This window comes from Chelmon rostratus, chromosome 5 (assembly GCF_017976325.1).
Source record: "Chelmon rostratus isolate fCheRos1 chromosome 5, fCheRos1.pri, whole genome shotgun sequence".
Lineage (NCBI taxonomy): Eukaryota > Metazoa > Chordata > Actinopteri > Chaetodontiformes > Chaetodontidae > Chelmon > Chelmon rostratus.
In genome coordinates, this window is record NC_055662.1 from 5,115,079 (window position 1) to 5,127,134 (window position 12,056).

The following is a 12,056-nucleotide window of genomic DNA, read 5'->3' on the forward strand; positions in this document are numbered from 1 at the left end:
CCATGACATGCTGTCATGTAGACACTGGTGGTGACGGTGATGGGATGAAGAGAACGGCTCAGATCTGGATGGATGTGAAGAGGAGCGGGCTTATGGTGAGCTCAGCCTGGGCACCGGATGTGATGAACTGGAGGTGCATGAGGTGAAGAAGTGTCGTAATGATTTCGTGCTGACATGACAGCAGCATAGAGGAGGACAGATTTAAAATTTGACGGCAACGCCATGATTGGCCGATGGAGATCGTAGCAAAATCTGGCCGGTTGCTAACTGAAAGAGTGAACAGCCGCAGTCAGCTGATTACGAAGAAAGCGGGAGAAGAGGGAGCCAGAAGGAGAGAAATGTGAATGAATGAGTAGCATGAGGATAGTCGCCCCGGATTGAACTCGCGCTGAGATTCGTTTGCTCTTACTGTTACCGCTGCTTTTCCTAAAGCGTAAAAGTACGATCCCGGCCCCCGGTAACGAAGCAGGTTGAAGCCAAGCAGCCGCTCTCTCGCTGTCCAGCTTACCACGAACACGCCTGCGCTCACACATAAACACACACACTCACACACACAGTCAGACACACACGTGGCCCGTGTGACGTCAGCGGAGGGGATTTCCCTTGCCGTACGAGAGCATCAGACAGACACTACAAACGCTGTGTCACTGCGTGGCTGCCTCGCCTCACCACGCCACACTTCAGCTCCCTCTCTCCTTTCGATTCTCCCTCTGTCTCTGCGTCTCTGTCTGCCTCTCGCTGTCTGTCCCTTTCGCCTCGATCTGCTGTGTCTTCGCCAGCCTGTCTGAACTTTCGCTGACTCTGTCTCGTCTTCCGGCGGTTACTAATTCAGCAGCCTTTTTCAGTCTTGCAGGTCTTCGCCGTTTTTCATATCTGAACAGACTGTTTGCCACACTATTTGTTTTTCTTTGAGTTCCTGTTTCACAAAAGCAGAGCAGAGGCGTTTTTTTCTAAGAGCGCTTCGTTTTAAAAAGGGAAATGCATCTGGGCAGCGGGACCCGGTTGCTGATTAGGACAATATCATTTCCCCTTGGCTTTTGTGGTTATGTTCAGCTATCAGGCAAGAGCGTGCACTGGTGTCTGGTTTAGAAAGGCACGAGCTGAGGATGATCTTTCTCACATTATGAAGGCAGCCTTCCAAAATATGCTTGGTATGTCATTCTCGCACTGACTGTGTAAAAAGTAATCGCAAGCTCCCAGTAGCTTAGCTAGTGTGTGCTGGAGTGCGCTGTGCAGATCACTTATTTGTATACGCGAACATGATCACGGCCGATGATTAGCGATCTTGTAGCAACATGACAACTTTGCTTATGGCGCTTATGCAGCTTTAATGTGTCGACGAACTCGCACTGTGCTCATTTTCTGTCTTCACTTCACTTTTGAGTCAGCATGTTGGGCTTTGCTGTGTAATTGTGCATCTTGCCTGGCGGGGGGAGGGATGAGGGATAGTGTGGCTGCTCAAGAGGGTCTGTGTGTAAATGAATGTGTGTGTGAGTGCACTGTGCAGTCCAGTCCAGTTATTACAGGCAGCCCTGACACAGATGGTGCTCAGCGATACCACATACCAGAGGCATTGTTTAGGGAAGGCGAGTTCGAGGAGATAATTGACAGGCATAGAGAGGACCCATCCCCCCCCCAATACAAATACACACGTACAGCTCCCGTCCACCTTCGCTCTGTCTCTTTATGTCAGCCTCTTATGGCGTTACACACACACACACACACATGCAAACACACACACACAGACCCTTTCTCTTTTTTATTTTAACCTCCTCTTTTGACTAGCTCCAATCTCTCTCTCTCCCCCTCTCTCTGTCTCTCTCCCTCTCTCTCTCTCTCACCGCCCTCACTTGCTCTCCTTCAGTTTCACCCTAGCAGCAGAGCCCAGCCCGGCCTCTGATTGGCCGACGGACTGCCTTTGTGTGCTATCTCTAGCGTGACGTTTCTCCGGCGAGCTCTGTGTGTGTTTGTGTGTGTGTGTGTGTACATTTGTTCATGAGTGTATATGTTTGAAGAGAGAGAGAGAGAGAGAGAGAGAGAGAGAGAGAGAGAGAGAGAGGGGGGGGAGGGGAGAGAGGGCATTCACATTATGTACGCAGAAGGAGAAGAGAAAAAAAATGAACGGGGTGAGGGAGGAGTGATAGCGATCACAGTGTGTGTGTGTGTGTGTGAGCGTGTGTGCAGTAGACCTATTGGCATACTAGCAGGAGAGAGAGAGGGAGGGAGAGGGAGGGGGTAGAGCAAGAGAGCAAGCGACAGAGAGAGAGAGAGAGAGAACGTGTGTACGAGGGCTCATGTAAAACCAGATTAAAAACACAAGATGGCTTCCTGAATGGGCTGCTGGAACACAGGCGAGAGAGAGAGACTGAGAAAGAAGAGTGGAGAGGTAGAGAGAGAGGAAGAGAGAACAAGAGAGAAGAAAGGGATAGAGGTGAGGACGAGAGGGAGCCCGATCCTTCTGATGGGGATTCGGCCAGCGGACGGAGGAGTACAAACCAAGGCAGCTCAGAGGCTTGGAGGGTAAATATTCATCACTCCAGACTATTTTAGGATTGATAGGTGGGTGGGTAGGGGGGGTGGAGGTATGGAGGGGGTTTTGGGCTGGGGGGGGAGGTTGGCGGGACTGGGGAACAGCTCGAGACAAAACACATCATTTAACATTGAGACAGCCAGGGCCATATAGACAAGGGGACATGCTGTGCCAAATAAGAAGATGCTATTGTTTTAAATAATCAGCCCTGCTTTGATGGACCACTTCCATCTATTCCATCTTACTCTCTCTGTCCTCTCCACTGACACTTGTGTACATTTTGCCAACTTATCCTTAAAAAAAAAAACTGGGTTATGCAGACTTGTCTGATGCATATATTAGGAGGGCTGCGCATACAGACATTACATAATTCCATAATTGAAAATGAATCTCGCTTTGCTGTCTCTCATACTCTGTCCCAGCAGTAGAGGGAAGTGCCGGCTCACTGTTTGAGCACAAATCAAAGAGATTTGTGTTCAGGGCTGCTTTTTGATGATGGCTGAGGATGACAGGAATGATGAGGAGATCGTGTGTGAAAAGGCACGCATGTTGTACCTGGTAGTCCTACTGTTAATGACAAGTCTTTTTGAGCAGGCCCTTGTCGCATTATTCTATTGATTGTTATTCTCTCCCCCTCCCATCTCTCTCTGTCTCCTTCTCACTCCCCCCTCTCCTGTTCTGTTGATTGGCTGTAAAGGTGGAATATTTTGAAGACAACAGTCGAAGCTGCTCGGGAGACCCTGAACTGGCAGCTGAGGTAAGAGAGGGCATTGGGTTCGGGTACTGTTTGTGTGAATTTATGTCATCTTTGCGTTATCTCTGCCCATGTTGCTTTGATTCTCAGCTCTTGGTTCATCATTGCGGTGAGGCTCTTACGAGGGGTGAATGTGCTGGTTAGTCAACACAGTGACCAGTTCCTCTGCTCTTTCTATGTGTCTGTTCACACGTGCATTTCTAGAAATGCGACTATACTCTTGTTTTTTCTCTTATGCATGTATATGAATATTTGTCTGAATGGTTTTAACCATCGATGCCTATTACACAGAAAAAGCTGTGACCATCCTCGCTGTGCCGCTGTCAGTGTCATTTGACTATATGCTGCTCTCTCCGGCGAATACACGAGCTCATTATATTAGCTCTGATATTATCGCGGGGTGGAATAAAGGTGCATAAGACACCTTTAGGCATCCGTCTTGCCATAAGAGTCGGAAGCTGAAGTAGCTGACTATATTAAATCAGCTACTTCAGCTTTATCTCCAAGCCGCGGTGAGCTGAGCGCCTCAGTGATGAAGTGGCGGCGTCCTCAGTTTAAAGCGTCCCACGCTGCCCGCTGATTGGTGCCAGAGCCAGGCATGTGTAGATACAAGAGACCAGGGAGAGGAGGAGGGAGGAGGAGGAACCCTACGCACTGGCTCAGGAGCCAGGGGGGCCGTCCTTCTTCCCCTTGGTTCTGGAGTCAAATGAGGTAAAGGGAGTAAAAGTTAGTGGGTCACGCATGCGTACGCGTTTGATTGTTGGGCGTAGTAACCTGTGGCCGCTGAGAGCTGCTGTTCTACAGCTTGCCGAGTCGGGGCACGATTGTGTGTTTATGTGGAAAGGAAGTTTGATCGGCTATGAGAGTCTTGTGATGTCCTCTCCAAGTAGTAGAAAGAAAGCTTTGATTTGACTTGCCATCAGATGCGTAGTGAAAAATTTCACTGCTGTAAACCTAAACATATGAAAGCGACAAGACAGGACTTGAGGACATTTATGCCGGCAGATGAGTTCGGCTGTGTCACCATGGTGATACGAAATATAGGTTAGGCAATCCATTTCAGATGTCATGAATGGGTTTAACTCAGTTACTAGTGACACACTCAAGCTTACCTCTAAGCCTGCTCTAATCCCTGTCTATGTGTAGACAGTCTCTTTCTGCACAAGGTATATACGACCATCTGGTTGGCAGGGAAAATAATCATTGAACTGTCCAGTCGTGAGAGGAGCTGTAGACTGTGTTTAACGAGTGTGTGTCATCTGGCTTTGTGGCTTTCCTGAGCTCCTGTTAGTAGGCGGACATGTCCCTGGCTTCACAAAGACAAACACGGTCTACACCCAACAAGCTGAGGGCACTATTTTTGTCATTTTAAATAAGTAGTTATACAATATCATAGTATTTTCAGGACTCACACAAGATGTCGGAACATGAAAGCATTGTGTGACAGTCAACGTGGTTAAAACCGAGTCTGGCAGCGCTTTCAATGGTTTATTTCAGTTTTACAGCACCATGTTTTTTTTTCGTAGTTTTCTTTGCTGTTCAGGAAGCAGAACTGAATCGAGAGTTTAGCTCCGCGGGTTACAAGACAGACAGATTACACTCACGTGATTTTTTTTTTCCACGCCCATACACAGGATATCCTCTTTATACGTGAGATGAACTTCACACAGTACGGTGGTGGGAAAGATTCAAAAGCAGAGTTAAAACACTCAAACCGCTGAGTGCGTGACGGCAGATGGAGCGTTTGTTAATCATATGTTTAGCCTCGAGTGGAATCCCCAGCCTCGTTCGCAAAGGGTTAACACTGACCTAGTTTCCGTGGCAACACTGAATGTCTGATGACATCATTGCTTTAATTTTAGCTCAAGTCCGGCATCCAAGGTTGGTCACGTGACCAACTAGCCGGCACTACGTGTGTATGTGTGTGTATTTGTGTAGTAAGTGGTTTGGTATACGGTACAGACTCAGGAAGTGGAGCGTTTGACATCACGTCTTCCATTCAGCGTTGGCTTTCGATGTATTTACTGCTCTGTAAGATTTCCAGTCCGTCAATGAAGAAATGCAGCCCAGTTAACCATTTGCCATGACATGATCTAATGGTTGATTAAAATGTGAGTAAACTGTGTCATACAGGCGACAGTGATACCAGTCGTGCTTTTGGTTCTCAAGACGAGGCTCTTGATTTGCTTTGATCTTTCTTTTGATCTTGAAGTCATGTTCTTGTCGTCTGATGATGAATGAAAGAGAATCTAAAAGGTGTTTCGAGATCTCTAACAGACTGTACGAGGGGTTAACACAATAAAACAACGCCCTTGCAACTTAATGCAATCTATCACAAGACAAATGTACTTGCAGGTCTTTTCAAAAATGAATTATTTTGAATGGTAAATGTCTCGGTGTCATTATGGTACTGTGTGAATCTGAACTACTGTCTTAACACTGTCAAAAAGCAAAAGCAAAGATTAATTGTATGTCCAGAAAGACATTGATTTATTCCATGTCCTTAACTGGTGACTGGCCCCTGGTGATGCGGCTGTTTACAGAATTTTCCTTTAGCCTGATAGTACTGATTATATGAATTAAGCTCAAGGTTGATCAACCACTGTCAGCAGTTAAAAAGGTGACTGCCTACATTTACCCGTTTCACCTCAACTGCACCCCTGCATGCACACCCAGGAGCACTCGGCTGCCACTGATCAACTCAAATATCTACAGCGCATCGCTTCCTTTAAAGGATGTAATAGAACGATTTTGTCAAAGGCACCTCAGGGACTTGAACACATCACACCCTGTAAATCCTTATGGGATTTCATGTGACATTTTTATTTATACAAACAATTGCCTCGCTGCATGCAATCATTAATATATATATATATATATATATATATATATATATATATATATATATATATATGAAGGGCAGTTTCATCTGGAATTAGTGACAGTAAGCAGATGTTGGTCTCTGTGCTGTCTGTCCTGCTACGCTGCTCATAGTCCACTGAAAATGGCTGGACTTAGTCCACACTGAGTCCTGGCCTGGATCGATACACTGCATGGCACAAGGAATTGTAGTTGGTGGCTCGTTGGCATCGTTGGTGGTATCTGTGTTTGATGTCGGAGGGAGGTTGTCAGCCGCCTGGTGCCGCAGTTAATAAAAAATGAATGGAGAGAGAAGGGGGAGGAGCACTCAGCTGTTGCTCGAGCTCTTTAACTCTCACCTCCCTGGTGGTTGCTCTGCTGCTCCCACTGGGCAACGCAGTTTACACAATCCTGAATCCCACTGCTGCCCGGCACTGCCAGGTTTTATGTAACACAGTGCCACAGCTGTTGGAGTTTTCATCATACACTATTGAAATGCGCATGAAAATATTGATTTCTAAAACAACAGAAGTATATTCCTGGGAATTCAGTGGAGGCTGATGTCTCCTAAAAAGGTGGAGGATTGGACTGATTAGAATGTAAGAGAAGGCATACAACCGGTAGAAGCACAGAAATGAAGAGCATTCTCAAAAACCTCCCATTAAAAGGCCATAACATCATCTAGCCATCATCTACTGGAACCTGCCCTCCATTTGAATGATTAAAAACACATTTTGACCTCAATTGTAAATCTGGATGATTTTGTGCCTTCATGGTGCACAGGCGAGTACTGGCCCTTTAAGCCCGGCTACGCCTGACTTGAACATATGGGAAGCTAATCTTAGCCCAAGTCCTGAGAGAGACAAGGCTGGCAACCAGCCACTGTGCAGAGCTGAGGAAGGTTTCTCTTGCTTTCTGTTTTTCTCTCTCAAGTCTAAGCAGTTTTTGATTTAACCCCTTAATATTGTCTCCAAATACCAATCACATAATCATTCAGGCTGTGATGTGTTTCACCTGGTAATAGAAAAACTAGTTCTCGTATACTGTTAATGATTACATCATTGTCCAATGAGATCTGACTGCTCAGCGCTTTTTCATGACTTTGTACACATTAGCCTGGCAGGTAGCAGTACATAGTGTTCTTTTATTGTTTTTGAGCCATTTTAACTCACTTGTATTTCAGCCATTTCCCCTCTGTTTGTTGTCCACCCCCTTTGTCTCAGACCCAACAATTCTAACACATTCTGTATTTTGACTACAATCTCCTTCTTTTCATGTCCTAAACCTCAAGCACAAAGCGCTGCCTCTTATAAACAGCGCCCCACTCCTCTTCCTCCTCCTCCTCATTATTTTTTAACAGCTCCACCCTGCCCAGCAGCCCCCCACCCATCACCACCTTTCCATTTTTTTTCTCTCACAAACCACTCCTCCCTTTCTCTTTGTGAGGAGTGGTGGTGGTGGTGGTGGTGGTGGGGGGGTAGGCCTTCCCCAGCTGGGCTATTCGTGCCGACTTGCACGTGCCGAAAGTCAGGAGGTATGACTCAGACTGGATACCCTACACTCAGTACTACGATCTACACCCAAACACACCCTGAACCTGACACCTCCTGCCTGGGAACATGTTGGGGGTGGGGGCATATGGCAATAAGCGCAAAGACAAAGAGAGCAAACCAGCTAAACAGCAAGGTGATGCTTTAAATATGAATGATATGTTAACAGTCTGTCACTGATTATAGACAGACAGACAGATAGAAAGGTACTGTTCATACATAAATACATGTACACTTTGCATAAGGATGTGCAACCCTTTTTTTTATCATATCCTAATCATAATAAAAGGAACTTCCTGTAAGATATTAGTGTTATTTGTTTAACCAGGCTGAAACACTTTGTGTTGCTCCTCCTCTGTTGAACATGTGCTCAGCGCAGCTCTGCAGCCTCTTGTCCTGCCCACCAATAAACCCAATGACCCTCAGAGAACAATCCAATACTGTATGCATACTACCATGCATGTGTGCGGGGGAAAATCATTAAAGTGTGGCTCTGCATTTGTTGCCAGTGTGTGCCTTTGCAGGAGCCTTTAGTGTGCTTGCCTCTGTGTGTGTGTGATGAGAAACAGGCGTGTGTGTTGGGGGGGGGGGGGGGGGGTCAGGAAGAATGAAAGAAAGTGAAGATAAAGAGACAGAGAGCAAAAAAGAGAGGGAGAGGGGGAAGGAGAGAGAGTCACTGAGTGTGTCAGATCAGATGACCTTGATGCCATTAGACTGCTGGGCAATATGGGTTGGGGGTGGGAGTATATGGAGGTAGGTGGGAGCAGCAGTGGTGTAGGGAGGTGGAGTCAGCTGACAGGAAGAGATGGGAGGAGGGGAAAGGACCCTCATGTCATGACTGTGATGCTCGTGTGAGTCGTTCAATGGCTTTTCTACCCTAAATGGCACAAATCCTCCCACTGATGAGAGGTGATGATGGGGCAGAAACAGTGAAATCACATATTTTCTTATAAAGACTCACTCACAAACAGAACACGTTGTTCTTTATTGGCTTGTGTGTGTATGAAACACACAGACCTCCCACAACTGATGCGCTGGTGAAATTTTGAAAAGCTTGTTTCGGTGTGTGAGGGTTTTATGTCAGGACTTTGTTGAGAAGAAAAGACAGAAATGACTCAGGCTTAGTCATGCAAGCCAACCCAACTTTTGTTTTCAGTCATCCCTCCTACAACCAAGACCTTTCCTCCGTGCTGCTGAGAAACAGTGAGCAAGAGACAGAGAAGTGAGAGAGATGGAGAGAGAGAGACGAGGGCGTGAAACAACTCATTTGGACGGTAATTTGACTAGATTGTGAGATGAAGTGATCGATGTGAGAATTGGAGTCTTTGCTGTACGTTCCTCTCTCTCTCAATGCCGGGTTACAGCAGGTTTACCGTAAGTGTGCAACATACTGGTTCATGTTTTCCGTTTCATTTCCACTAAAAAGTTAAGATACTTCAGTTGCTGTTTTTCCAGTGCCTTGAGGTCTTAGTGTCATGTGAAGTGAGCACAGCTCAGTTCGAAGTTAACTAGGACACAGCTACAGACTATGCCTCCCAGTCATCTGTCACGTTGTTGTGTTATCTCGTTGAAAAGTAACCCATTGTTCTCAGGAGGTGATTTCAGGACAGCTCTCTTGGGCAAACCTGAATATCAGCATCACGGTGTTGCCTCTGTGCGAGACCTTAAACACACAGAAACATCTTGAAGCCAGTAACATACAGTTTCTGCCATTGTTGATTATCTAAATTATTTAGTAAATCACCATTTGGCAAAGATGACCAAACATGATTGAGGTAAATACCAGAAATGTTGAGCAATGCTTTACTTGAAATGATGCTGCTGGTTTTGAGTCATCAATGAGCACATGCCTTTGAATCAAGAGTATTTACTGTAATTGAGTTTCATCTGCCTAAGTTATGTCACATATACTGTATTTACGGTGTTGCTGCTGAGCATCTACATCATGTGAAACAGCTGAACTTGCTGTCGTGTAGGTTCCCTCTTCTATATTGATGTTTTGGTCAAATCGTAGTTCTTTGCTTTACTCAGCCGTGTGCATGAACAGTGACAATCTCACTCAGAGCTCTCGTTTTTACAATGCTAGTGAGTGACTTAATGTATTCTGTTGAAGTACGGGACTATCCTCTAGGTCACATGCTCAGCTTATGTTCATGTGATGTCACTCTGGACTGCCGAGGTCTCTTCTAACCGAACTACCACTATCTTTTTTAATTGGTTCATTATTATGGTGTTGTATTATAAGTGTTGTGTAGACAGTGTTCGTTTCAGGCTGAAAGTATTAAAGGTATACATTTGTCTCTAACAAGGATCGAAACGGTCTGTCGTGTTAAGTAGTTCTTTAAAATGAGGAACTGTTCTTTAAAATGAGGAACTGTGCGTAGAGAGCATGTGGTTGAGGGGTTAAGTCGAGCTAGAAATGCTGTGTCATTGCAGCCGGGGGAGTGAGCGAGCACAAGTGAGTGGGGTGAATGAAAGAGCATGTTTTCGAGTGTCCGTTGATGTGTGGTGGTGGTGATAGTAGGGAATGGGCATGTGTCAGATGACACATGTGCCCACCCAGTGGTGGAGGCAAGCGTCCTGGTGGGACACATTGATGATGATGATGATGATGTTGATGTTGATGACGATGCAGTTACGTCATCGCCACATGTGTTTCCTACCTCTCTTGCTCACTGCTCTCCCTCTCGCTCATTGGCACTCCCTGGTCACGTGACCTAATGCTCTACTTCTCCTCTCCTTCCCTTAGACAGCTTAGGCTGCGCTGTGTTTCTCTTTGGGATTGACGCTCATCTGTGTGTGTATATACGAATATGTGTGGCAACAGAGAGACAGACAATTTAGAGGGCCAGAGAGCGGGTGCGTCAGAAAGTGTTGGAATGGTAATGCAATATGCTATGCTAGAAGGAGAAAAGGCTGAGGAAACAAAACAGAGAGAGCAATCGACAGAGGGAGGCAGAGGCAGGTTGAGAAAGCCAGAGAAAATGAGAGATCAAGAGAGACCAAGAGAGACCAAGAGAACCAGGGAAAGTAAGAGAAGCAGGGAAAGGCTACTGAAGTTGATCCAGCCAAAGCGCAGTGTAGCCAGCACGCGCTCAGTAATATAAGAGAAAAATACTACGCAGGAGCTGACAAAGATCTGCATGGGAGAGACGGCCATGTTTTTCCCCCCTCCTCCTCCTCCTCCTCCTCCTCCTCCTGGTTAAATCTGCTCCAAAACTCCAGCAATGTTGGAGAGAAGAGAGGAGTCGCCACAAGGCCGGACAGCCAGCAAGTGGGCGAGAGGAAACATCCAGCGATCATGAGGACGATGATGATTATGGCAGTGACACCAAGGCAGAACAATGGTGAGGAGAGAATAACAAGAGGACCTTATCGTGCGCTGGTGGACAGGAGAGCACAGAAGTCTTGCGTCCTCAGCGAACTGTAATGGGTTGATTACTCGTAGTTGCTGTCTTCATTTGGCAACAACCTGCCGATCCTCCTTCTGTTTGTGCCCCCTTCTTCTTTATCATCTTCCCACCCATTACAGAATCAGTCACATGAATAAGTGAGTGACTCTGTCTTTCTTTTAACTGTTTTCTCCACAGACTTCCCTCGTGTCGTCTCTTGTCTTGTCTCTTCATCCTGCTCCTCTTACGTGCCGATGTCAAAGTGTCGTCCGCTGTTCCCTCTCCATCGCTCTTGCACCTCTGTTAAAATCATACTGCCACCGTTCTTCCATTATCTTCCCCCTTGTAGGTGTGAGTTGACATTACATAGTGTTGATAAACGATCGCACTGTATGCCAAGTGACCCACAGTTTCCTGAAGTGAGCAACCTTCCACCTCATGCGTATCCTTTGGATCTTAGAGGAAGGGCCAGCAAGACCGCCAGCAAGCCATCTCCTTCTTCATCAACCAGCCTTTCTCTTTCTTGTGCATGCAGCCTTGCTAGAGGATCTATTATCAGCCACAGGTTTAAGATTGAAGCTTTTCGTGTCAAGCGAGGAATGGCCCACCGATGTGACTGTAGATGAGGAGGAAAACTGAGATAGAAGAACCTTTATTGATGGCTTCTCCTTTGGCCCAGGGCTGAACTGAATCTAGATGCTCAAACGTGGGACAAAATCTCCATAAGGAAAACCAGATGCCATTTGCAGAAGGCATAAACAGGCAACGTAACATCGCTTTTCTTTGCTCCTTTTTCTTTTTCCTGTTGTTGTTGATGCCGAGCTGAGACTGTGCATTTGCTTGGTAGCCGCTGGTTCGCCTCTGCACTCGAAAGCAGAGAAGCGCTGTCATAGCCGAAATTGCCAAAAGTGAGGTTTTGTGGATAAACAAAACACACAACATAGCCTTTTATGTAACGTCATCTAATGCAG